The sequence below is a fragment of the Rattus norvegicus genome, chromosome 10, assembly GCF_036323735.1.
Source record: "Rattus norvegicus strain BN/NHsdMcwi chromosome 10, GRCr8, whole genome shotgun sequence".
NCBI lineage: Eukaryota > Metazoa > Chordata > Mammalia > Rodentia > Muridae > Rattus > Rattus norvegicus.
The window spans coordinates 97946668-97973912 of NC_086028.1; the positions used below are offsets into that span (position 1 = coordinate 97946668).

The following is a 27245-nucleotide window of genomic DNA, read 5'->3' on the forward strand; positions in this document are numbered from 1 at the left end:
GATAAATGTGAAATATGTCCCTTCGTCTTCTCTCTGTCTCTCTGTGTCTCTGTCTCTATCTCTGACTCTCTCTCTGTCTCTCTGTCACTCTGTATCTCTGTGTGTGTGTGTCCGTCTGTCTGTCTGTCTCATCACTGTCTCCCATAAATAGAACCATTTACTCTTCATGATTTTCTCCCAGAATCAGCAAAGCCAATTGCCAAAGTCCTGAAACCTATGAATCTGTGAGACAAAAATCCATCTTTCCTCCTTTAATTTGATTTCCCCAAGCCTCTGTTCCCCACAGTGACTGACAGCTGACTTACAAAGAACACATCCATCGGCATCAAGAAAGAAAAAAAAAAACAACAGTAGCTTGTCTACACATGGAGGAAAGACATCGGGGAGACACAGGGAGAAGGCAGCTGAGGAGAGAGGCAAAACAACACACCAAAATGATGACATCTTCAATCCTAACTTTCAGCTCCTAGATCTGTGAGAAAACAAGAGAGTTTAAATTAAATAACCTGTGGATGTTTTGGCAACCCATCTTAGTTCATTGTATGTTGCTATAATTTACCAGAGGCCAGATGATTTATGTGAACAGAAATGTATTTAGCACATTTCTAGATAAGTTCAAGAAGATGGTCAATATCCGTCAAAGATCTTCATGCTCAACCGTGACAGAAGGTAGCTGTATGAAGGAAGAGTGGAAGAAGCTGACCAAGTGTTAGAGAGACAACTAAGTTTTCTAACGAACACATCCTTGGAAAAACTCACCAATGTTCACACTAAGCACATTAATCCATTCCCTGGCTCTGACCAGTTCTCACGAGACTCCACCTTCCAACACCTCACTGTTGAATTGAATATTTGGCAAGTGAACGTCAGGGAACGCATTCAGACCAGCACATGGCTGCACCAGACTAGCAAAGAGTCGAATCAGTGCTGTGCAATTGCAACCGAAAGCACATTGAACAGAAAACTCAGCTTTGCACACACACAAAAATCAAGACCCGAAATATCAGAGTCAGTGTGGAAATAAATTAATTTTTAATAGACTATTAAAGATATGGTGAAACATAGGTTAAATGACAATCGCTTGGTTCTAAATGCCAAAGGAACTAAATTCAAAGCTAAAGAATATGGACTTTATTCTTAATTCTGTATATATAACACATGTGAACAGTTTAAAAGCTTCTCTCTCTCTCTCTCTCTCTCTCTCTGTGTGTGTGTGTGTGTGTGTGCGCACGCGCGTGCGCATGTGTGCACACGTATGTATAGGCAGGCATGTTTATGATTTCTTGTGGGGAAGATTCATGTGTGTAAGGGAGTGCTTATACACATGTTGGGGTGCAGAAGAAAATACTGGGTATCTTTCTGATCTTTTCTTCTTTATATTTTGACACAGGATTTCTTGTTGAAACTAGAGCTCATCAATATGGCTAGACTGGCTGACCAGTGAATGAACCCCAAGAATCCTTCTGTCTCTGTATGCCCACCCCCCTAGGATTACAGACATGTGTTACCACCTTGCCCTGCTTTTTTTATATGAATCTAGGGATCTAGGTTCAGGCTCTCAGGCTTGTGCACCAAGCACTTTACTGACTGAGCCCCATCCTCAGACCTGAGAATTTTTTTCTTTGAAGACTAGAATGGCATGAGGATTAATCAGCAACAAATCATACAATGGCTTGCATGGGAAAGGGGGAATTGGGGAACAATTCAAAAGGCTGTGGTAAAAATAGAGAAAGGAGAAGAAAGAGTTCAGAGAATGGGTGTGACAAGGAGGACTAGCATGAGGAATCAGAGACAAAGAGTCTTCTAACAGCAGTAATAGAAGTTGACACGAAAAAAGTTCCTGAACTGTCCAATTGACTGAATTTAACTTTAAACCATATTACCTATGTTTTTTTTTCAGTTAAAATTACACAAATCCTTAAACTATGAGATTTCAACCTGTTGCAGTAAGTTCTCTCGCAGGGTTACTGGGGTGTAATTTTCCCTCCTTGACTAGTTTTTGAGAGGGGGAAGAAAGGGAAGGGTGTCTGTCTGTGTGCCCCATGGCACACTTCAAGAAGATTTCCCCCCACATGGTGAAACATCTGCTTTCCATCAGCCACAGCTGTAATGCATCCCGAGGCATGGCCCAGGAGAAGAAATAGCAGCTGTGGCCCAGTGTCCTGTGCATCAAGGGCTTCCTGGCAATCTCCAGCCATGGGAAAGGGACTTCTAATGCCACCCTCTCTTCTCCTACCCACTATCTAGCAAATGTCTTGGTTCTGAAGCATGGCTTGTTTGTACCCCTTACTATCCCCCTTGCTCTATGGAAATCAGCCTCTGCGCCTCCTCTTTAGAACAGGAAGGTGAGCTTTAAGGCACGGGAAGAAAAAGAATAGATGGGGGAGGGCAGGATTTGCGATCTGAGAGCTACCTACAAGTGCCTTTTCCATGTTGAGACTGAGAAGTCCAAAGTTCACCTGAAATAGTATTTGGAGGCTAGCTGTGTAGCTTAGAAGTTCTTGCCTGGCGTGAGCAAAGCTCTAGGTGTCACCCCAAACACTGCATCAACAGGCGTTATTGTATTTGCCTGTGATCCTGACACTCAGGAGAATCAGAAATTCAGCATTCTTTTCAGCTACGTAGTGAGTTTCATAGCAGCCTGGGTTACAAAGAAAATGCATTATGCTAGATGATGATAAATGATATATGAGAAATAAAATTGGTAAGCTCTGGGAGTGTCGGGAGAATGGATTCTATTTTCATGTGGAGCATCCCACCATCCTCAGCAAGAAGGTAATGGGAGAAAGGTTTAAGTTCACCACTGTTTTGGAGATGCACTCTCTGAGAGGAGAGAACATTAATGAGCAGGCCAAGCCTGGAGGGCTCAAAAATCAGCTAACAGAGTGCAGGGAGACGTTTAAGGAATGCTCACCTAGTATGCACAACAATCCCAGCTTCCATCCCCAGCACCACACAAGCCAGTCATGATAATGTATGCCTACCATCCCAGCTCCTGGGAAGTGGGTGAGAGAGAATAGAGTCCAAGATCATCATCTACTACACAGTGTATCTAGGGACAGCTTGGGAAACAAGAGTCTCTTCCCTTCCCCCATAGATAGATAGATAGATAGATAGATAGATAGATAGATAGATAGATAGATAGATAGATAGATACCAAGGAGAGTAAAATGAGGGAGATGTTCAGACCAAGGACTAGGGTGTGAGGCACCAAGCTTTATACTGATGGATAGAGAGCCCCATTTCAATTGTGATTATCCAAGTACCAGGATCTCCAGTATAACTCCTTCCATCCCCTTGATGGAAAGCAAGTTGAAGCAGGGGCATGACATCCCTGGGTTTTCCACAAGGTTCTGCTGACAGCAGCACTGATCTCGGCTATGACAAGGCTGAAAATAGACCAACATGGGCAGACACACAGGGCAAGTGTGGAAACTGACGTAGAAGGAAAAGGACTTGGCTCAGGAAAGAAACCCATCTGGCATCCAAGTACAGTTCACACAGGAATCCTATGGAGCGTACCCATGACGACGCTCTGCAGGTGTGAAGATGAGACCAACATCTCCTTACATCTGGTTTCCTAAGTTCAAGGCGCCGTATGCTCAACCACCCCGACTCTGCCTGTGATGGTTTCCTCAGCTCTACCTTCTCTTAAGCAAATAGGAGGTCCCATATTTTTAAAAAATACAAATCAAATGTGACCGCAGAAGTAAATATTTATTTACTTTTATTTGTATGAGTGTCCTGTAGCTGTCTTTAGACACACCAAAAAAGAGTGTCAGATCCCATTACAGATGGTTGTCAGCCACCATGTGGTTGCTGGAAATTGAACTCAGGACCTCTGGAAGAGCAGTCAGTGCTCTTAACCACTGAGCCATGTCTCCAGCCCCCAAGTCTCCATTTTTAAGACACAGATAGTGTCATTTTGTTTCCAAAGAAATGCTGAATAACAGTTTCCTGACCATCTGGATAACCCCAATCATCCTTTGATGGAATGTCCCATAGGCTTGTTACAATTCACAGCAGAATGAAGCACCATTCTTCCCAAGCACATGGGCTAGACCTCATTTTAAAGGGGGAACTAAAGTGCGCACACCATCACACTGAATACCTGTTGGGATTCGAGCTTAAGTTACAAGTGATTTGGAAGGATCTGTCTTGGGCAGATGTTGCCTTGGTTCAGTGCTGTTGTGTGGTTAAGTGACGCTGACTGCTCTGATGCCCACTGATTGCAGGATCTTCCCTCTGCACTCTCCTTATGTTGAACTGAAAGGGCAAAGGATGCTCTGTGGTGTAGGCTGGAATAGATGTACAATGTCAAGAACCATTAAAAGGATGACATTTATTTCCTGTGTCTCTGTTCACTTTCCTTCAGGCCAATGGAACGGGTTGCTTTTGAGACCCTCGAAGCTAGATGGTGTTAATAACATTAAAAACAAGAGAAATGGCTACGTGTCCTTGCAAGATTTTTTTAAATCTTTATTTTATTTATATTTTATTTTATTTATATTTTATTTTATTTATATGGGTACATTGTAGCTGTCTTTAGACACACCGGAAGAGGGCATCAGATCCCATTACAGATGGTTGTGAGCCACCATGTGGTAGCTGGGATTTGAACTCAGGACCTCTGGAAGAGCAGTCAGTGCTCTTAACCGCTGAGCCATCTCTCCATCCCCCTTTGCAAGAATCCTATAAACATTACTTCATTCATCCCTCCAATACTAAGTAAGCCTACCTTGGAAAGGAGTTAACAGAGGTTTAGAGAGCTGTAGAGAATTTTCCAGAAACTGCTGCAACTTGTCTGTGGATCTGAATGAAATTCAAGCCAAGGCATCCTGATCCTTAGCCATGACTTTTAATCTCCATTATGTCGAAGTTGTGCTAATCTCCATCTTGCAGCAATGGCTGCCTCTACTTGAAACTCTATTATCAATGATGTCTATACCTTTGTACCTCTGTTCCACTGAATTTTTGTGTTTTAGGGGTGTGGCTGGGAACAAACAACTCTCCCATTTCTCACACTTGGAGCAAATAAATTATGCTTTATGCTCAAGGGATTCTTAGTTCAAAGATATCATCCTGGCACCAGTTGGCCTTTAAGTGACAAATTTACAATGGCTACCATGCCACCATTGACTCTTGAGTTGTGGGTGGTGTGGTTTGGCTGTGTCCTCTAAGGCTATGAATTGGAAACTTGGTAGTCACAACATTGAGAGGTGGTGGGACATTGAAGAGGTGGGGTCTTCTAGAATGTGGTTAAGTCATTGTGGGGGCATCACCCTCCAAGGAAATTAATGTTTTTGTCTTTTGCCTCATGAAATAAGTTCTCAAGACAATAGTTTCTTACAAGAAAAGGTCACTTTTGCTTTGCCCTTTTGTTGCATTGTAGCTCAGAGAAGCCCTTAGGAGCAGACAAGTAAGGCCACCCAATTAGGGCTTTTGGTCACTCGAACTGTGCATTCAATAAAATGTGGAAAATGTGTTTGACTGATTAAAAAAATAAAAATTTTTAAATGGCAGCGATCTGCTTCGTAGCTCACTAAGAGGAGCTGAGTGTCCCTGCTTGTGTGACAGGACTCCTCAGACCTCTCTCTCATCTTTGCTGAGTACCGTGTCTTAAAGCCATTGGTAGTTAGCCTTTCTGCTCCATTTTGAGCAGGAACAGCCCAGTTGGCCAAGCCTGCAAAGCAGCACTAACCCTCTATACGTCAGAGCCATTTCCTCCAGCTGTAGGAACGATCCGAGTCAACACAAAGAAACGAGGTCTTCTGCTAGCCATCTAGCTGAAAGCATTTCTTTCTGTGGGAAAGAAGGCAGGGTTAGGCTAGGGGAACCAAAAGGAATCATCAATGATGAGAATGCAGGCAGGCACCATGCAGATGTGGAGACGCACAGCTGTCTGTTCCTGGTATGACGTCAGCCTTTTTTCTCCGTGATCAGTAAAATTCCACATGGAAATATGGGGGGGGGGGGGAGAAAAAGTCATTTATTAAAATAGTATAGTTCTTCTTAGGGAATATTAAAGAATAAGGTGAAATGGGCAAAAAAAAAAGCAACAAAGGAAACGATATGAAATCAGGCAAAACAACAAATACCAAAATAACTCATGAGACAGGCAGGTCAGGCTTGCACAGCAACTGAAAAACGGTGGCAAAGTTTAAGTCTGCACTGAAGATATTTAAAATTTATTTTACATGTATAAGAGTTTGCCTGTATATATGTAAGGGCCTATGTAAGGATACATGTGTGCCTGGTATCCTCAGAGGTGAGCAGAGGACACCAGAGTCTCTGACACCGGGGTCATAAATGGCTGCAAGCAGCCATGTAGCACTGAGGATCAAACCCAGGTCCTCTGCAAGAGCAACAGGTGTTCTTAACCACGGGGGCAACTCTCCAGCCCTCACTGAAGAGCTTCAGAAGTGGCTTAGGAAAGTTCTGGGCCAGTGTGTTCAAAGTAAACTTGGTAAGCTCTTCCACAGGAGGTGGGGAGGGGGGGAGCAAAGGAACAAAAACTAATACAGAAACAGAGGGTGGACACAGAATCCGGGAACTGTAACTATTTCCAAGCATGAACATAAATTCTAATTAAATCCCAGCAAGAGGAGCAGAAGAAAATGCACAATTAGCAATTTCTGGAATGCAAAGCTGAGGCTCTTTAAAAAATGGGGATTCAAAAGATTCGACCTGAGTTGGATAAAGTCAATGAAAAAAAATCTGCTCAGAGATAAATGCTGACAAAGCCCTGAAGCTTGAGAAAAAAATAGCACCCCACAAGAGGCCTTTAAAACACCAACCAGAAATCTCAAGACTCGGTCATGCAGAAAGACGAAAACCTCAAGGCCAACATGTGCATCCTCATCTTCGTATTCAGACCTTCCAAGGCATCACCAAGAACCGATATCCCCCTTACTCTCCAATAATACAAATGAGTGACCACATTTCAACACAAACACCACCTCCTGTTTACTTTCAAGTCAGTAGACTTGACTTTGGGTCTATGACAAATCCGCCAGCAACGATGCTGAGCTGATAAGGAATTTAGATTATGCGATAGTTACAGGCCAGCTAACAGCTCTTCACCTATTTTATTTGGATTTCTTGTTCCTACATCAAAATATCATGGGTCTGGAGTTTCCCTTGTGGGTCATAGGTCACCATATCCAGGATGCAACAGTGGGATTTTTCCCAGACTGTTACTAATTAGCTGAAGACCACATGTTCCAGGGAAATAAAAAACAGAAAGGACAGGAATTTGTACTTAGCTTCAGGCAGAGAGACATGGATACTTTACATAGGATGCTCTGGAAGAGGTATAGTTTAAAATGGAGTCCAGCCTGTATACGGAGCATAGCATTTTGTCTCTCTACCTGAAAGAAAAGAGTTCATAGACATTCATACTATTTTCGGAGAAGAAATGAAGAGGAGGGTGATTATATCCTCTCGACAAGTATAAATAGAACTCTGCAATGAAACTCATGGAGAAGATACGTCTAATGAGAAGGAATCATAAGATAATCAGATGACTGCTTGACTCAAATTCAAATTATAGGGAGAACGAAGAAATCAGGAAAAGTTAGGTCAGGTGAGGAAGCAGTAAAAAGTAGCCTCTGAGGGTACAGTTTCCACACGGGGAGACTGGAGAGGTTGGGAACAGGGCTGTCTTTTAAATCATAAGCACAAATTTCTCCATAAATAAAGTTTGATATTGATAATGGGTGCATGATAAGAAGGCCACTCAAAAGGATAGCAGAATAAAATAATAATAATAATATGGGCAGAGTAAATATGCAAACAGCTAGAGTAGTCTCTGGAAACGTGGCTCAGTCAGTAGAATGCCTGTCTCCTAAGCATAGAGTCATGACTTTGGATCCCAAATACCCATTGGAAATCTGAGCATAGGAAAGAAAGGTAAGGGGGTGGGGCAGAGACAGGGAGATACCTGGAGCTTACTAAGCATCTGGGCAAGCCAGACCAGCTAGCTCCAGATCTAGTGAGACACCCTATCTCAGGATAAAAAAAAAATGGAGAGAGATTGAGGAAGGTATACAATATCAAACTCTGGACTCAACAGGCAAGTGTTCACACTCTCTCTCTCACATCTGCACACCTCCATACCTGGGCATATGCATGTACACACACAGGCTCATGCACCCATGTGTCTACATACATGTAGCACACCAAAAGTAAAGTTAAACAAAGGAGAAGCTTTAAATATAAGAGACAATAACAGAAGGGCGCGAGACACGGGTGAGACAGAAAGACTAAATTGCTGAGTGAAACAGACTTCTTCTAGAGAAAAAGTGACAAAGGAGTAGAAGGGGGACGGGATACAGAGAACCTGGAGAAGAGACACATTAAGGTCGTCTTCAACAAGTTAGTCACAGAGCTTTTGGCCTTTTTACTAAAGCGTCTGGCTGGAAAGTGTGCTGAGATTGAAGACATGCGCACCAGAGGGCTAAAGGCCTCGAGATGAGTGTAATCCAAATGCACTGTAGGGATTGTTGAAGAATTAAAAGGAGAGAACATAAAGTGGCTGGAAAATGGGGCAATAAATGTGATCAAAATATGTTGTATAAAAGTCTCACAGAGGGCTCATCAGGTTATATTTAGAATATATATGTTCTATATAGCGTATATAGAGAGAATATATAGAAAATATATCTGTATATACATATATTCATGCAATAACTAGTGATGAAAAAGGGCCTGTGAATTTAAAGGAGAATGGGAAAGGGTGTATGGCAGGGTTTGGAGGGACGAAAGGGAAGAGAGAAATGTTGTGATTTAATTACGGTATCAAAAATATGCAAAAATGAGAGAAGAAAGAGAAACCTACTTAAATGTAAGAGCAAAGTTCTGCTAGGAAAATACGGGGGTGGGGGTCAGGGAGGGGGTCAGGGTAGAGCAAAGGAGCCAAAATTTTTAAACGGAATTCTTGAAGGGGCTTCATTTGTCTTGTTGTGTAAGCGTGGGTTTTATCAGTTGGAGAAGTCACAGAAGGTGGAGCCTATGGCACTTACGTTTGGATGGTGAGCCTGGCCTCTAGTAGCTTAGCTGTCTCTCCAGTCCCAGCCTCTTGTTCTTAGGAATCATGGACCCAGTTAAATGCGCACAGCTGAGGAACTCAGGCTCCAGTGAAAACTTCCTGCTGTTCTGTTGCTAGACGGTCACAGTGCCAAACCGAACTCTAAATATCTGTGTTTATGTCCACAGATTAGTTTTTCTCTTAAAAAAAAAAGTAAAAGGTATCAGCAATCTGATGTGTCACAGAAGAAGTCCATTGGAGCTAAATAGTAACCAACAATGGCCTCCATGTGTGTAATTAATCTTCTACAGATCAAATGAACATGATTTCACCACAAGGCACACTTGCCAACTGATAGGGAAGAGAGGACGTGGCTGAGTCAGATTTGCCTGGTGGGTAGGATATGAGATGACTGGGATGACTGTGGAGAGACTTCTGCAGAAAGATCTGAGAGGCTCAGAGGTCAGAGTTAGTAGCCATGTAGTTCTGACTAATAAGGCAGATAGGTATTTGGAGACTGAATACAGGGACATTCAGAGAAAACCTCCAGGGGATAAAGATATATTGGGAGTGATGGTGATGGTGGGTGTCCACCAAATCAACTCCGAGATTCTGAATATTTCTCAGGCTCCAGCAGAGCTTTCCGAGGGCAGTTCCCCCACAAGCACTGTGAACGTGGTTCGGTAGTTGGCTTGGCTGGGTATGCACTTACACAGAAAGCATGAGGGATGACTTCTGTCTTCGAAGCCCATATAAAAAGAGAACGTGGTGGTAGTGTGACTGTAGACTTGGTACCTGGGAAGCCATAGCCCTAGGAGTTGATGGCCAGCCAGCATAGTTTAGACGGGAGCCACAGGTCCCACTAAGAGATCCTGTCTCAAAATCCAATTTGTCCCAAACTTTAAATGGATAGCTGTGGGCAGCCTCTAAGGAGCGCTAACTAAAGATGTCCACTGACTTCCACAAGCAAGCAAACATACAAGAAAAGAGAAGGGGAAAAGGACAGAGTTGGGGAAAGGGAAAGGGGAGGTGGAGAGGGGAGTGGGAGGAACAGAAGGGGCAGAGGGAGGGAGAGGATAAAGTAAGGGAAATCTGAAGGTAATTCATGATGGTTTCTCCTACTGAGAAAGAGACCTCTTCTCTGTGTGTGAGTGCATTTAATACAACTGCACACCTTTTTGCTTGGTTTGGTTTGTCTTTTGAGACAGGGTCTCTCTGCATAGCCTTGGCTATCCTAGAACTCACTATGTATACCACCAGGCTTCCCTTGAACTCACACCTGCCTCTGCTTCCTGAGTCCTAGAATTGAAGGCCCACCTCCCTCTTAGACATAAGCAGGGAGAGTCCTCAGTGAGTCTAGCAATGCAAAATTTAGCTAAATCAGATTTTTCTCTGCTCTGACGTCCTTTGTGTAAGCATTTTCTTACCGGACATGAGCTTCATTTTAGAAAATACATTTTCTAATGTATTTTCTTACATTTAGAAAATAAAAATAATTGTGCCAATTTAGAATGAAACTAATGAGAGTAAAGGCAAGTTAGGCAAATAAAAAATATCAAAATAAGACCTGGGATGCCACGCACTACCTCATAGGACAGCTAATTTAATTACTGAAGAATGAATAAATGAAACTTCTGGCCAGCCAGACCTTCTTTGTGGGTACTAGCAAGTCTGTCTCTGTTATTTAATTAGCAGAAGTGAAGCTAGCAGGAAAAGGTTCAGTTTGCACTTTCAGAAAAGAAATGATATCAGTAGTCACGTGTACGGACAGAAGACCAAGAGCGGCCATTGAAACAACACATCCAACCAGACAGGGTTTTATAACCACTAGACACTCTAGAGACACCATGATTCCAACAAAAGAAAGAGTATCGCCAGCCACGGGCCAGCGCTCTCGTTTAGCCTTGAAAGAACCATTTTGCTCGCCCCACTTTTCTCCAAGTTTAATCTGCTGTACCTCTGGAAAGAAAAATAAACCCACCTCCCAGCGCTGACCAAGATAAAATTAAAGTCAAATATACTTACATCCATATACATGTGCTCGAATCCTCATCCTCGGTGTGTATTTACACACATGTGTGCATTTATTTACATTGTGCCTGCACGATTACGTGGAGTTATGAATGAGGATAAGGTCCAGAGATGTATCCTTAAAGGAGACCACAGCATGAGGAGATGGTTTGAGGGCTAACAGCGGGGGTCTTTCTTATTCCCAGAGCTGGTTGTCCTTGGTGGCAGGTAGTTCTTTCCTGTGAGGACTGTATCGGGGATGTGAGGACAGTAGTGGGCACAGCAGGAACCATGGTCCAGAAGCAGTCTGCAGTCTCAGTCTTTTCCCCTCCTCCAATTGCAACAATCCAAAACCCAAACAAACAATAAATAACAACAACAAAAAAATTAAACAAAAAAACAGACTTGTTTTAAATCTCTGGGATGCAAAATTACCCTCCACAGAAAACCCTTGGTCTGAATTCTAGTATGAAAAATCTTAAAGAATTCAGGATAATTGATAATGGACTAAGAATGAGGAAAATAGCTATTGACTGAATTTCCACAATCAAAGTGTAGTATAGCAAATGAGAATTTTCAGGCTTTATTTGACTTCTTCTCTTTTTTGTGTTTTGTTTGCTTTTGTTTTTTGTTTTTTTGTTTTTGTTTTTCTGAAACAGAGTCTCACTCTGTAGCCCAGGCTGTTATAGAAATCACTGTGTAGCCCAGGCTACCCTTAATCTCTTGGCAATCCTCCTGTCTCAACATCTCAAGTTCTGGAATCACAGTTTCACATTATGCCACCAAGATTGCCTCTTTTTTTCTTATTATTCACATTAGTTTACTTGATAGTTAACTATTGAGTCTCTGTGGGTATGTGTCATTGCTTGTATTTTTTAAATATTGTCTACATGTAGATAATGAATAAATATTCACTGACTGAACAGACAGTGCTGGTCAAAGATCACATTCAGAAAAATTCGCCAAGGAACTATGTTGGACATGGTTTTTACACAGTCCTTATTTCTTCTTGGAGAAGATAATTTACTATGACTTAGAGTCCAAAGCATTCACCAAGCCTGAAATTCCAGTTTTCCAGCCACTGCTGTGTAAAGGGTCATACACCAGGTTGGAATTCCCTGCCTGAAGGCCCTCCCATGCCCCTTAGATGACCGAGATAAAGAGAAAACCTGCGTCTCTTCACTGCCCACTTGACCCAGGCACATTCTCTTCCACCCACCATACTTTATGCAAGAGGAATTCAAGTTTAATGACTTAGAAAACTACCCTAGACCAGGTGCTACAGATTACCCTTAGCAGAATAGCCCCAACCTGGGAGTAAGTCTGACCAATAAGTTTAAGCCATTCTGAGAATCCCACAGCTTTCCTTTGACACCTAGATGACAGCAAAAGAGAGTGACCATTTACTGGACAATCTGTTGAGATCATCAGTACACATCATCCAAAAATGATGTCGCACGTTGAGCATTCTGACACTCTTACCTCGGATAAGCTAGATCCTTTTAATAGGACTACAGCATCAGTCTTTAGGAAGAGGAGGGCCCGGAAGCTTGAGAGGTCTTCAGATAACAGCTGCCCTTCTATGTGACTGTCTGTGGGACCAGGGAAAGCATAAAGACTGAGAGCATCCGGATTGATTCTGATACTACAGAGTCAGACTCAATTCTAACCTTTTGTGCTGGAGAGATGCTTAGTCAGGAAAGTACTTGCCTTGAAAGTGCAAGGACCTGTGCCCAACACTTGTCCAGAATGCATGCATTTAAAAAAAACACAAGGCATGGTGGCATGTATTTATGGCCCTAGCTCTAGAGAAACAGAGACAGGCAGACCCCTAGGGCTTACTGGCTAGCCAGCCTAGTTTAGCTAGTGGTAAATTCTAAGTTACCAAGACATCTGTCTCAAAGAGAAGAAAAAGTGAGAGGACTTAAAGAAGAGGAGAGGTTGACATCTGACATACACATGCCCAACACATGTGCATGTACACTGAACACACACACACACACACACACACAGTGCAGCACACCTGACTAAGCTTGTAGTTACCCTTAAACAGTACTTGGATCAGGTACCTACAGAGGCCCATATTCCTCCCACTACAAAGAAGGGAAGTGACACAGCACCTGTAGGTTCAGAAGGGTTCCTATGCCTGTGTGTCAGCACTGGGCAGGTAAAAAGTGCAAAACGGATTGGATTGGGGGAGTCTGGTCTTTCTTCCCTCTCCACCTTGACTTCTAGCCCTTTGTTACCTCTGATTCTTTTCCACAGGGACAGAAGCAAAGGCCCAAGTTGTCAACACTTCCCAACATTGTCGTCTGGATCCTTTGCTGCGTGGAGGCTCCGGCTATATGCTTCTTCCTGTCAAACTAGAAGAAGCTACAGAGATGTGTAGACCCCAACTCCAGTCATCCAGTGCAGGTGAAATTTGCAATTAATCTCTTCCAGGCGCCACAGGTTGAATGTGGCCTCCCAAACTCACACCTCCATGGATGTGTTAATGATGATGATTTGGGGGCTTTTGGGTGGTTAATTGTCCTTCTGTAACATCATCAGGATAGTGTGGGGGGAAATGTCCCCATTTATAAGTAACTCTATCATAGGCCTGAACTAACATGTAATCTGTCTCTCCATGTGATGGAGAGTCACATCACACACACACACACACACACACACACACACACACACAGAGCAGATAGATGCCAGTGCCATGGGTTTGAACTTCCCAGTGTATATGATGTGCACATGGGCATGTGTCGATATATATTCTGTGACACGTGTGTGTGACTCTGTGTGCTCCTCTGTGCGCATGCAAATGACAGGAGACGTTCACAGCGTGTATCTCCTGCGATTGTTCTCCACATTGTATGTTCTCCACATTGTATATTAGGGTGGGCTCTCTCACTCGGAGCCAGTCTGTCTATCTCGCTCCCAATCTCTAGCTTCCCAACAGTGGTAATGTGGTAGGCTGCACTAGGTATCTATCTAAACTCGTCTGCAGGACTGTTAGGCAAGCACTTTACTCCCTGAGACATTTCTCCAGCCCCTAAATCTCTGTCCTTTACAAAACCCCCCAACATGGCTGGTGTACAGCAATAGCCACAGACAGGGAACTTAGACACCAGCCTTCTAAAGTAGGTTTCTATTGGTTTGTTGCATTTCCATGAAGCCTTCCTTTATGGCTTCCAATGTTAGGTTGTGAATTCTGCTTTGTGATCCCCTTTTCATTCTGACTGACCATCAAATAAGGGGGCCAGCTGTGAAATGCTGTCCCGGGAATACAATCAGACTCACCCTCCAGGGTTGCTTTCAAGCCTCCATGTGTGTAAATAAATCACAAGACATGCAATGCTTTTCATAACTTAAACTGGCTTCCCCCCCCCCCAGAAGCTCTTATTAATTAAAAGATGACAACAGAGGTGTGGTCAAGATCAAGGAATCCCATCTTGTCCAGAAGACAGGTTTGCACTCCTCAACTAGGGAAACTTAACAGAGGATTCTTTCCAAACCCAGGGCTGAAGCCTCAAGGACAGAAACAAAAAGAACACCAGGACTCAGGCCAAACTGCCAACTGAGGACATAAGTAAGAAAACCTGAGAATTTGCAAGCTCACTTCTTGGGGCTTCTGTCTTTCCACATGGGAACCATCACCTGTCCCCAATACAGTTAGCATGATTTTCCAATTTTAGTGGAATTAATGTAAACTGAAGCTGCCTTTGGATGGAGAAAAAGAGGGCACAGAAAGGTATGTTGTGGCAGAGTTAGCAACACTTAGGGGATTCCCTAACTCCTGAAAGAAAATGATTTTCGGGAGAGACTTTAGATTAATAATAATGATGATGATGATGATGATGATAATAATAATAATAATGATAATAAAATTTCTTTTTAAAAATGTCTTCAGCAACAGAAAATTTTTCTCTTTTTAAAACAAGGTTTATTGAGGAAGAAAAATACTGTGGTCCAGCAAATGACGTAGAGGGTGTGCGCAGTAATTGTGACTCCTGGAGTTTATATTGCTTTGGAATTTAGGGTAGTTCTGTGGGTTCTATTTTCTCCCTCCTGGACATCTTTTCTTTTGCTGAAATTATTGTAGGGATTTGGCAAAGAGTGTAGGAGACATTTAAAATATTACGGGCAAGAAGACATGTAAGCCCACTGGCAGGGGAGGGAGGGGTTAATGACTAACACACTCAAGTACTTCCAGGTGGAAAGAGGGGGAAGTCTCTCTGCCAGGAAGGAACTAGCCAGCCAGCACTTCTAGCAGGGGATGCAGCAACAACCATGTGCATGCACTTAATTCAAAAGCTGAGAGTTGGGGCTGGGAAGAGGGCTCAGTGGGTTAGAGCGCTTTCTTCACAAACATCAAGACTTGAGTTTCAAGATGGCAGAACCAAGGTAGAAAGCCAGTCATGACTTCACATGAACCTATATCTTCTCTGGAGGCAAGAGGCTCGCCAGGACTTGCTAGCTGCCAAACAGCTCTGGGCTTAGTGAGACACTGTGCATCAAGAGGAAAGGAGCTGGAGTCCAAATGGCCTTTCTCCTCCCCATGCACATGCATGTGCATCTACATATATGCCACACAGGCATATATCACACAGCATGCATTCATGCACCCATATACTGTAAATCACACAGTCCTTTTACATAACACAAGATGTGTCTATTATCAATCCCTCATAGCCTACATGAGGAAAATTAGAAGTGCTCTCCATTCTGGATCCTTTATCTCTGTCCAAGTTATAAGTAGAATTTAATGAGCGATACCTTCCTGAGGACCACCTGCTTGTAAGAAGACATTGGAATAGATGGTTCGCTTCATATATGTACAATGTCACATGAAACATGAGTCACATGTCCAGGGGAAGATGCCATATTTTGGAAGGATGGACCTTTAAAAGAAATGCCCTTTGCCCAAAGAAATTCTCTAACTTTTCCAAAAGTCCCTCCTCTAAGTCTTGGGGACACTAGGTCCTAGGCCCTAGGGGAAGACCTAGTTCTGTTGTTCTGCTAAATGGACATAGTAACAATCCACTCCCTAAGTTCTCATCTCAGCCCCAATCAGAGAAACTGCTTTTGAAGCAGACATTGACTAACACGGATTCACAACCAGTCAGTGTGCAGAGAATAAGGGACTGGAGTTCCCAGCTCTGAATGGGACGTCTGTATCAGTTCTCCTCCTCTTGAAGCTTGGCGATCACCCTGGAGGAAGGAGTGGAAAGACGGTAAAAGCCACAGGGAGCAGACATCAACACAGATGCAAAGCAATGTTTGTGGGACTCAGTCTGTATACACTGCATGCATGAGCTGACAGAGAGTGGGACTGCATGAAGATCATCTGCAACAAGTCATGCTTGCCAAAGTCCCAGCATGGATGAAGGGGGCACTGATGAAGTCCTGCTGCTACATGAGGAATTATGGGAAGGTCACCTCTGCAAAGCTACCCATGCATGTAGACAGTCCTACACACAGGAACATACAAGCAGCATTAAGATGACTAAATGGGTTTAAAAAGAAAAAAAAAGAGTACATACATGAAGTTGGAAGGAGAAAGTAGTGGGTAGATAAGAAAGGACTTACAGGGGCAAAGGCTGAATTTGATCAAAACACATTATATACTTGTATGAGACCCTCAATAGGATAAAAGAGATTATCAAAAATAAATAAAGTTAGCTAGAGAATGATCAGTCCCCAATACCTTCTCTCCTTTCTCCCTTCTCCCTTCTCTCTCTGTGTTTGTGTCTCTCTCTTTGTGTGTGTCATGTCTCTGTGTGTGTGTCTCTCTGTGTCTCTGTGTGTCTGTGTGTGTGTGTGTGTCTGTGTGTGTGTCTCTATGTGTGTCTGTATGTGCATCTCTCTGTGTGTGGTTCTGTGTGTGTGTCTGTGTGTGTGTCTGTGTGTGTCTGTGTGTGTCTGTGTGTGTGTCTGTGTCTGTGTGTGTGTCTGTGTGTGTCTGTGTGTGTCTCTGTTTGTCTCTGTGTGTCTCTGTGTCTGTCTCTGTGTGTGTGTGTCTGTGTGCATCTCTGTGTGTGTATCTCTGTGTGTGACTCTGTATGTGTATCTCTCTGTGTGTGTGATTCTGTGTGTGTGTGTCTGTGTGTGTTTCTGTATGTGTGCATGTGTATCTCTGTCTCTCTCTCTCACACACACACGCATGCGCACGTGCGCACACACACAGTGAATGGAGAAACAGCGACTGAATGAATATGTGTCTCACTCTCCATTGTTCGTGCTCAAACGCCTAATCTCACACTGTCCTGGTTCCCGTTCTGCTGCTGTGATAAAATACTCTGGTCAAAACCCACTTAAATGAATGGGTTTAATTCAGTTCACAAGTCACAGTCTACCAGTGCAGGAAGTCAGGGCGGGAATTCAAGCAGGAACCTGGAGCAGAAATCATGGAGGAACTCTGTTTCTGGCTTACTTGGAGACCCACACTAAACTAGCTTTCTTAGTACCTCCCACGAATACCTGCCCAGTGGCCTGGCCTTCTCATATCAATTAGCAATCAAGATAAGGCCCCACAGACTGCCCAGTTAGCTGTCTGATCTAGGTGACCCATCAGTTGAGACTCCCTTTTCAGATGACTCTAGGTCGTGTCAAGTTGACAGCCCCAGCTTCCTGGGAGCTACATTTCCCTTAAGCTCTAGCAGATCTCTGAAGACTCTGAATCTGTGCAGTGCTTCTCTGGCACTTGTTAATATTTGGGATTTGTGGGGATATGATGTAAGCTGTGTGGACATGGCTGATGTGTGGGACCATGTAACACCTGCCACATGGCTCACTGGAAACCTATCTGCTGTCACTTTTATCACTGTGTGCTACAGTTCCTTACATGGTCCCCCCCCCCACCTCCTGCTTCTTTTAGCTGGAAGCTATGAGCTGCTCCTTCCTGTCTCTCTGCACTCCACACCCTACCAAAGTCACACAATACCTTGAAAAGGCTCATTCTCCACCAAGTTCAATCACCTCTGCTCATTCTTATAGGCAGCTTAATCAGAAGAGTGCAAGCATGAGGTCCTGAGTTCCTTACCCAGAGCACATTTAAAAGCAACAGCAATACAGGAGCAGCAGCATTAGAAGCCACCACAATGGTGGTTTCAACTGGTAAATTCTGCATTGGAGAGACAGAGAGGGAGAGATCCCCGGGGATTGCTGGACACCCGGGCTATCCTATAATCAATGAGCTCAAGGCCAATGGAAGACCCTATCTCAAAACATGTGATGGACAGCTCCTGAGGAATGATACCCAAGGTTGACCTCTGACCTTCACATACATGCATATGCTAATGCACAGAAGTACAATGAAGCCACACAAATATACCATGAACATGCATACACACACACACACACACAATATTTTAGAATCAGAAGATAATAGGTAATATGTATTATTTATGATAGGTAGGGCAGGCTCTGATCCCATAACCTGACTCTCCTCTGAGGTATCAACTATCAACTTGGCAAAATATTGAGTCACCTGAGAGCTGGACTTCTGGGCCTGCCTGTTGGGGGTTATCTTGTTTGCTTTAACCGAGGAGTGAAAAGCTGCCCACTGTGGGTGTTGCCAATGTCTCCAGGAACCCTGGACTGTATGAGCAGAGAAAGGGACCTGAGCAAAGCAGTATTCGCTCATCGATCTCTGCTTATTGACTGTGGCTGTAATGTGACTGGGTGCCTCAGGCCTCATCACCCTGATGAGATGTAGCCTCGAACTGTGAACCAGAACAAACCCTTGCCTACATTAAGTTGCTTTGTTGGGATATTCTATTTCAGTGACACTGAAAATGAACTAAGGGGTCTCCTAATCTTCAAAATATTTTTATTAGAGACATCGTTGAGAAGACAAGTGTTCACATACACATATGAATCGCTAGTTTTTTGCCCCCTCGACACTAAGCACAGGAGCCAGAGGTGATCACAGGGGGAGCTATTGAACTCCCAGGCTAAATAGCTGACCTGGAAATCCCCAACTGTTCCAGTGTTGCAAGCCACATCTATGCGGTATTGGTAAGATGGATTGTATTCAAACAAATCCCAAAGGCTATTGCTGCAGTGAGCTTTCTCTTCCTCGGTGTGGTGCTCTCCTAATAAACCATGTCCTTCAGAGCATAACAAGGAAAAGGCTCTCTAATGCACACCTCACATTGTGAGCCATTAATCCAATCATTGGATCATCCGGCCCAACAGCTTCAGGATCCAGAAAAAATATAGCCATTCTTCTGAGAAAGGTGGCATGGAGAGAAGACAGGACCATCCTAATTTACAGTCTAGGGCTAGTCACATGTCACTTATATCTCACAAGGGCCACCTAAAACCCTGTGTATAATGACTTGGACAGAGCCAAGTGCCACACTTTCTCCCCAGGAGCCCAAGATCATCCCTCAAGAACCACAGGCTGGAACAACGGCGCAATTGTTAAAGCATTTCCAAGCACAAGAACCTGAATTCAGCTCTCAGAACCCAAGAATTGGTATAAGAAAAACTTGGTATGGTTTCCTGTGCTCATAATCCCGGTGCTAGGGAGGTGTACTCAGGAAGACCTCTGGGTAATCTGGCCATTCAGACTTGCCTACTTGGTGAGTCCAGGCCAGTGAGAGACAGTCCCAGAAACAAAGTAAGTGGTGCCTGATTAAAAACAGCTGAATTTGCTCTCTGGCCTCCATACATGAAGCACATACACACACACACACACTGAGAGAGAAAGAGAGAGAGAGAGAGACAGAGACAGAGACAGAGACAGAGAGACAGAGTGTCAGGGGTGTGGAAGTTGAATAAAGCAAATCCCTCATAGTCTCTCGAGCATTTAAACACTTGGTCCCCTGTTGATGGTGTGGTTTGGGGAGGTTAAGGAGGTGTGGCCTTGCTGCAGGATGTATGTCACTAGGGGAAGGTTTTAAGAATGCCATTTCAAGTTCCCTCTCTCTGTTCTGTGCTGGGGATAAGATGGGAGTCCTCAGCTTCCTGCTCCTGCAGCTATGCTGGCCCAGTGCTGTGCCTCCCTGCTGTGAGGGATTCTTGTGGCCTCTGCAGATGTAAGCCCAAATAAACTCTCCTTCCACATGCTGTCTTGGTCATATTGTTGTCATGGAAAAGTAATACAAGGGAGTTCCTGTTCTTGGTTATTTTATTGTTGTTGTTGTTGTTGTTACTGCTGCTGCTGCTGCAATGGTTTTGCTGATTCTCAGTTTAGAACCAATAATAGTCTTACAGCCCCCTTCCTATGGTGAACCTAAGTAAGGCTGCTCCAGGGAAATGTTGAGTTTAGCATGCATAAGATCCCTAGATCTAAGCAGCAAGGACAGAAACAGGATGAAAGTCCCATCCCTGAGTTAGGAAGATTTTGGATTCTTCCCTGAAAATACCAACATGCTGCCCCGGTCCTGCCAGATACAGTCAAGACCAGCCAAGGAAATGCACCTCAACACTTCCAGGATCATTCCAGAAACCAAGACCTCTCCAGAAGCTGGCTCTTGATTTCCCATGGCTGCCTCTTCCCTCTCTTTACAATGTAATGGCCTCAGAAAGACAAGGTCAGATGGCAGAGGAGGATGGATAGGCATAAAACCAGCGATGAGAGGGAATGGAGACAGTGGCTGTCGGAGGGGGTAAGAAGAGCCAGTGATTCCTGCCATAAACAAATTAAAGAATATTAGATACACACATGGCCCGCCGTGCATTTATTTTCTCAGGGTTACTTAGCCAGGTTGGAAAACATAGTCCTGAAATTACTGCCAAGATAACCGAGATGGGGTAAGGGCTTTCCCCCCCTAATAATTCTCCCCCTATCTGCCCATCTTGGATCAACAAACATACTGTGACTGACAGGTTAAAATGTTTAAGTTAACCCCGCTCTCACACAAACTGTTTTAAGTTTTCCAGGAGAAGAGAACACTATAAAACCATCTAATAAGCCTCGTTCTATCTTCCCACTTTCCAACTCTCTTCCCATCTTCCCTCTGAGTCCTCTCTAAGAGGAGTTGTGTGCAGTGAGTTCTGTCATTACCATGGTCATCACTAAGCCCATGAACATGAGCCTTGTGAGCCCCCACAGATTACCAAGCGCTTTGAGCCAAAAGGGAGAGACACACAGGATTCTAATAAACGTCAGGGTGTATGGAGGAAGGGGAAGATAAGTTAGTACTGGTAACTACTACTCTTACTTCAATGTTCCCTCCCATGGGCTTCCTGAGGAGAATCAGACCTTGAACAGGGTGGTGGGAGAGTGATTGAAAGACACCCATCCCTGCTGAGGAGAATTTACAGTGAGTCCAAAACATGACCATTAAAACCACATCTGTAGGCATCAAATTTTTGCAACCTATTTTTAAGAAGGGTTCAAGCTCTCCTCTAGCCCACCATGCAGCAGAGGTAGGATGTGGGGGAAGCAGACCTGTTCAGCAATGTTTCTTTGGGGGTGAGCTCCATCTTCTTTCTCAGCAGTTCGATCCCATAGCAAACACCAAATACAAATCAGCTGCGGACAAGTCCTCTGGGCAGGCAGACACCAGGCATGAACCGGCAGCTGTTGTTCAATCCTGAAGAAACTGCCAGGCTCACCAACCAGGGTGAGGTGAGGCTGCAGAAGCAACACGCTGCCACAGGAGCCTCACGGGCAGTTCTTGGTGAGTTTCTCTCAATCACAGCATTGCCACGAGTTGAGCTCAACATCGCTACAGAAGGTGAACCAATACACACATGTTGTCAGCAAAGAGTAGGGAGGTGGGGCAAGCCACACCAATGCTCAGTGCTCCTCTCCCACTGTCTGTGGGGTCATATTTATACTCCTTCATCAAGCGACCTTCACGCGTTTGCTACAGCCAAACATCCTTTCACCTGTGCCTGCTTCAGGAAAACAGCCTTTCATAGGCTTGCTTTAGTGAGATATCCTTTCACCTGTGTGCCCCAGAAAACCATCTCTAGACATAACGAACTTTCCAAAGAAACTAGAGGTTTCCACTTCACATGGGAAGTAGAGGGTTTTTGTTTCTTTTCCCTCAAGAATTGTGAAAAAGCTATAATCAGAATATAATATGTGGCGAGCCCAGGATGATAACTCTGAAGGAAAAGACCTGACTTGATCCCCAGTAAATATTTGGTAGGAGGAGAGAACCAACTCTTACATGTTGTCCCTGACATCTGCACATATGTCATGGACATATACATTCATAGATAGACAAGTAAATAAATACTCTCTCTGCAGATAGATAGATAGTTGGATGGATGGATAGATGATGGATAGATAGGTAGATAGATAAATATAGATGATAGATAGATAGATAGATAGATAGATAGATAGATAGATAGATAGATAGACAGACAGATAATAGAGAGAGAGAAAGAGAGAGATGGGGGTTATCTGTCTATCTGTGTCTGTGTGTCTGTGTATACATATATATGTATGTATATGTATATATATATATATATAAAATCAATAGGTAGTCAATAAATATTTGTGAATATCAGTCTTAGACTGGCATTGTGTGAATAGAGAACTGTGTGGGAGCAAAATGTGAGGTGCTCACCACGTGGTTTGCACACATTTAATAATCTATCTTGTCTGAACACTTGGTTCATCATTTAAACACTCAGACCCCACCTTCAGTAATACATTTTCAGTGATGCAAGCCAGTGTGTTTTTGAAAATAGTCACAAGTAGACTGCTTGAAGACTCCAGGGTCAAATGACTTAAAAGCTCAGGAAAATAACACTGGTATAAATTATCAGATTAATTGATTTTTCTCCTATCATGCACATTGGCATTGATTAGAATGGCCTAATAGTTTCTATCTTTTCTTATAGAAAACAATCATTCAAAAACTCATGTCCTAGAAATTACAATCACGAGACTATGTCACATGATAGAGTGACATACATAGAGTGTAGCACACTATGGAGTTGTGCCAGTTTGACACCTTGGAATAGAGATTGTTAATAAGACATTGCCTATATGCCTGTGGGTATATTTATGTGGTTACTGTGATCATTAATTGATATGACAAGACTCAACCCACTGTAGGGAGTTATCATTCCCTGAGCAAGGAGACAGGAGAAGTCCTGAAACTCACTAGCCAGCCAGCCTAGCCAAACTGTGAACTCCAGATTCAGTAAGATACCTTGTCTGAACAAATCAGGTAAATTAGTGGTTAAGGAAGACACATGATTTGACTTCTGGCCTTTGCATGTGCACAAGTACACACACACACACACACACACACACACACACACACACACACCACACACACACACACACGTTACGTGAAATATATAAAAACATCAAGGCACCCACTCTAGCACCTAACTAATTTCTAGTATGAAGGCTCCCCTCGCCACCAGGGTTTCTGTGCAGCGGCCACCCAACCTGCTGTTCTCTTGCAGTAGGTTCTGCTCACATTCCCCAGCCATCTGCCCCCTGTGGTTAGCTGTCACAAATCCCCATAACCAGGCAAAATCAAAACTCTAGAGGCTTGTAATATATCAGTCAGATTTATATTAGTAAATTCTCAACCCACAAAACCCCTGCACAATGAACTCAAAACTCAATTGATATAAACACAAACTACACACCTAGATGGGGCGAACACATCCTACTTATTAATTAATCATCTATCTAAGAAATCACCAATACTTAGGGCTCCCATGACAGTGTGGCTCTGGCTCCTTTTCCTCTCCTATAGGTTCCATCTTGTCTCTTCCTCTTTGTCTCCCCCTCTGTCCCTCTGTCTCTCTGTACTCGTCTCTAAAATTCTCAGCCCGCCTTCTTTTTCCACTGCCCAATCACAGACTCTAGCCTTATTTTTCACCTGCCCTCACCTGCTTACAGACAGCAGTCTACACACACACACACACACACACACACACACACACACACACACACCCTCCACACTTACACACAACTTTTTTATGGGTGAGGAAATAATACCATGCCCATTTTACAGATGGAAAAACTAAGGCCTAGATTTTTCTGTCCTTGGACCTCATAACCAGTAAATTCTAGAAGCAAGACTGGAATCAGCAATCTGACAGAGTCTAAGTTGCTAGCTGCCAAATTCTGAGCCCCCTCACACGGCACCTGGTACATATTTAAAGCTCAATAAACGGCAGCAGATGTTGCTTCTCTCAATGTTATTATGACACCACCAAGAAGAAGGAGCTGATTTGGAAGCAAAACACCCATCTGAAGAAAAAGCACCAATTTAAAATAATAAGACTGGCAGAGTTAGAGACAGACACACTCATCACCACGGCTGAGCAGTGAGGAGACCTGCCAAGCAGCCCCTCTGCTTGAGGGAGCTACAGGAATGAGTCAGGGATGTGAGTCAGAGGGTGAAACCCAGAAGGCTCTCAAGTTGGGAACCCTGAGACTGGGGGAAATACATTGAGCATCTCTGTTACCTAAAGTCATATTTCTCCCATCAGCTCTGTAAGACATCTAAACAGAGTCAGGGCCCCGGTCTTCCTCCCATGGATATCGGTGACCCACATCTGCAGGTGCATTTCCCCATCCTTAGCATCCTTTTCCAGTCTCCCGCTCCTTCTGGGTGATTCCTGTCTCCTTTTCATCAATGGCATAAATTTGTAGATTACTTTCTGAAATGACTTGGTTTTAAGTAGCATTACATAGCTGGCTTCTCTCCTCCTGCCAGTCTCCACGAAGGCTTTCGTAGCAGTTCTCTTTCCAAGACCATCTCCCCTTCCCAGTACTGCTGTGCACGTGTAGCCACACCCTTGCTGGTGAGCCAACCTAACCTCCTTGCTGAGTTACAGGTCGGTGAGAGACCCTGTCTCAAAAAGTAGGGTGGGGTCTAGGGAGATCACTCAGTGAATGGAGGAATTTCTGTCCAAGCACCTGCGTTGGAATCCCTAGCATCCCTACAAAAGCCAGGCACAATGGTGCATCTGTAACCTCAGCTCTAGGGGTCAGAGACAGGTGGATTTGATCGGTTTAGCAAAATCAGCATGCTCTAGGTTCAGTGGGAAGCCATGTCTCAAAAAGTGAAGTGGAGAGAGCTACTTTGTACCCACCGTCAACCTCTGTTCTCCACATTGGCAAGGCTACACCGGCTTATGCACTGTGTACACATGTGTGCACACATGCGCACACAGTTCAATACGGGCCAAGTTTATTCATGGTATCATCTTACAATACATGAATAAATGTTGTTTCCTAGGATGAGTTCCCTAATAAGAAAAAAAATGAAGTCCATGAAAAAAATGACGTTTTTTTTTATAGTTCTTTAAAAGAAAAGTCTCCGTGGGAAGCAATCAGGAGAAGGCTCTGTACTTTGAAGAGAACCAAATTCCAGATGGATGCAGATGGCTTGGGTAGTTTTCTAGTATGCGGACTTAGACCTGCTACACTAGGTTTCCCAGTCTCACTGGAGGAGCTGGTAGCTCCCCATTTCCTCTGAGCTAGCTCCGACAGAACATATCCCATCATACCCCGGCCTCTGCCCTCAGCCCAGTGCCAGGCACATCATCAGGGAAGACAGAGAACAAGGTCCATTCCAGGACTTCCATTCTCTGGCTTCCCATTTTTCTCTCTTCCTCTGACAAATGATCTATCATAAATGAATAGCTTCCTTACAACTAGGAAGTAAGATTTTTTTATTTTCCACGTGGTTTTCACTATCTTCATACTTTCTTGTTTTTAATTAATGAGAACATGATAAAATAGGTCTAGGACCCTTGAGTCTACTGAAAATCCAAAATAGCCTGGGCTAGAACATACCTCAAGAGAGATCTATGTAGATACCTGGCTAGACTCCAGGCTCTAGAAGCTGGGAGGAGCCCCATTATGAACCTCTGACCTCTCTAGGACATAAACATCCCTCTCTTGGTTTCCTCCACGTGTACCTCTATCCCACTAAAAGCATGTACCAATGTCATGTCCTTCTACCTTCTTCTCTTACACTCATGCTGCAGATGAAGCATAGCCAGCCCTCCTCGCTCCCTTCCAAACTGCCAGTTTCTGTGAGCCAACTAATAAGGCTGTAGCCAGTCCCCAAAGCAAATGCTAGGAGACTTGTCAATGGGGCACCTTTATTCAAATATGATTTTCCGTCTCCAAGGTGGATTTCATGCCAAACTTCCCCCTTCCTCCTCATCCCTCCCCTATTTGAATAAGGTGAGAAATGGAGAGAAACTGGAGACACCATCTTTAACAGTGTCAGAAGTCAAGACTCATTACCCCCTCACTGCTCCCGGGCTTTCTAAATGGAGGCCATGCTGTCGGGAATATTTTTCTCTCACCCAGTCTCCTTTCGTCTTCTTGCAGAGTGTGTTGAGGAGAGCAGTGAGCTGTGGTTTTCTTTCCCAAGCCAAGGCAAGCAAGCTGGATACGAGTTGGAGTGCTGAAAGGCCCCCGGGTCACTCCATGGTATGCGATGAATCAGAAGCTCGCTGAGGTATCGATTCACATCCGGGACATTAAAATGAACAGGCAATCCCTGTTGCGACTTCCAGTTCCATTTTTCTTTAAATGTCTATGTCCAAATCCTGCATGCGGTCAGGATATTTAGGAAAATGCTAATGGGTTACAAATAATTTGAGTGATTGTTTAGATGTAAGGCTGCCCATAATTATCCCGTCTCACTCGGGAGGTATTCTTGTGTGTCTAGGGAGACACAGCAGATGTTAATGTTCTTGCCTCACTAGGGACCTGAGTTTGGAAAACCAATAATCCTATCAAAAGCCAAGCATAGTGATGCAAGTAGTCCAAGTGCCTAGTGCCAGAGAGGCAGCTACAGCCAGCCGGATCCCTGGGGTGCTCCTACTAGGAAGCCTCTGGATTCAAACCTTTGGACTCCCCACCTACATGAGCACATGTGAGAGATTAGATAGAGATACAGACATACACATAGACCCAGATATAGACACAGACAGATATGTAGATATATAGATGATATGTAGGTGTACATGCATAGATAGATATAGTGATATGTAGATAGATGATAGATGTATAGATAGATACATACATAGATATACATAGATAGATGATACATATGTGCATAGAAATATAGATAAATACATAGATACATAGATATATAGATTTATGATTATTATAAAATATAAATATTATATATGTCCCATATAGATGCATGCATATAGAGATGATAGATTGATATAGATAGATAGATAGATAGATAGATAGATAGATAGATAGATAGATAGTAGATCGATAGAGATAGATAAATGATAGATATATGAT

The 27245-nt window shown here is 43.7% G+C and overlaps 1 long non-coding RNA gene across 1 annotated transcript; it reads right to left on the reverse strand.

Moving 5' to 3' along the window:
- Window positions 1-1597: 1597 nt before the first annotated feature.
- On the reverse strand, window positions 1598-26998 carry LOC120095209 (uncharacterized). The gene is made up of 4 exons (XR_005490520.2): window positions 12521-26998; window positions 11054-11369; window positions 9024-9228; window positions 1598-5802 (listed from the first exon to the last, which is right to left on the reverse strand). It is a non-coding gene; the product is annotated as an uncharacterized LOC120095209 (long non-coding RNA).
- Window positions 26999-27245: the final 247 nt, after the last annotated feature.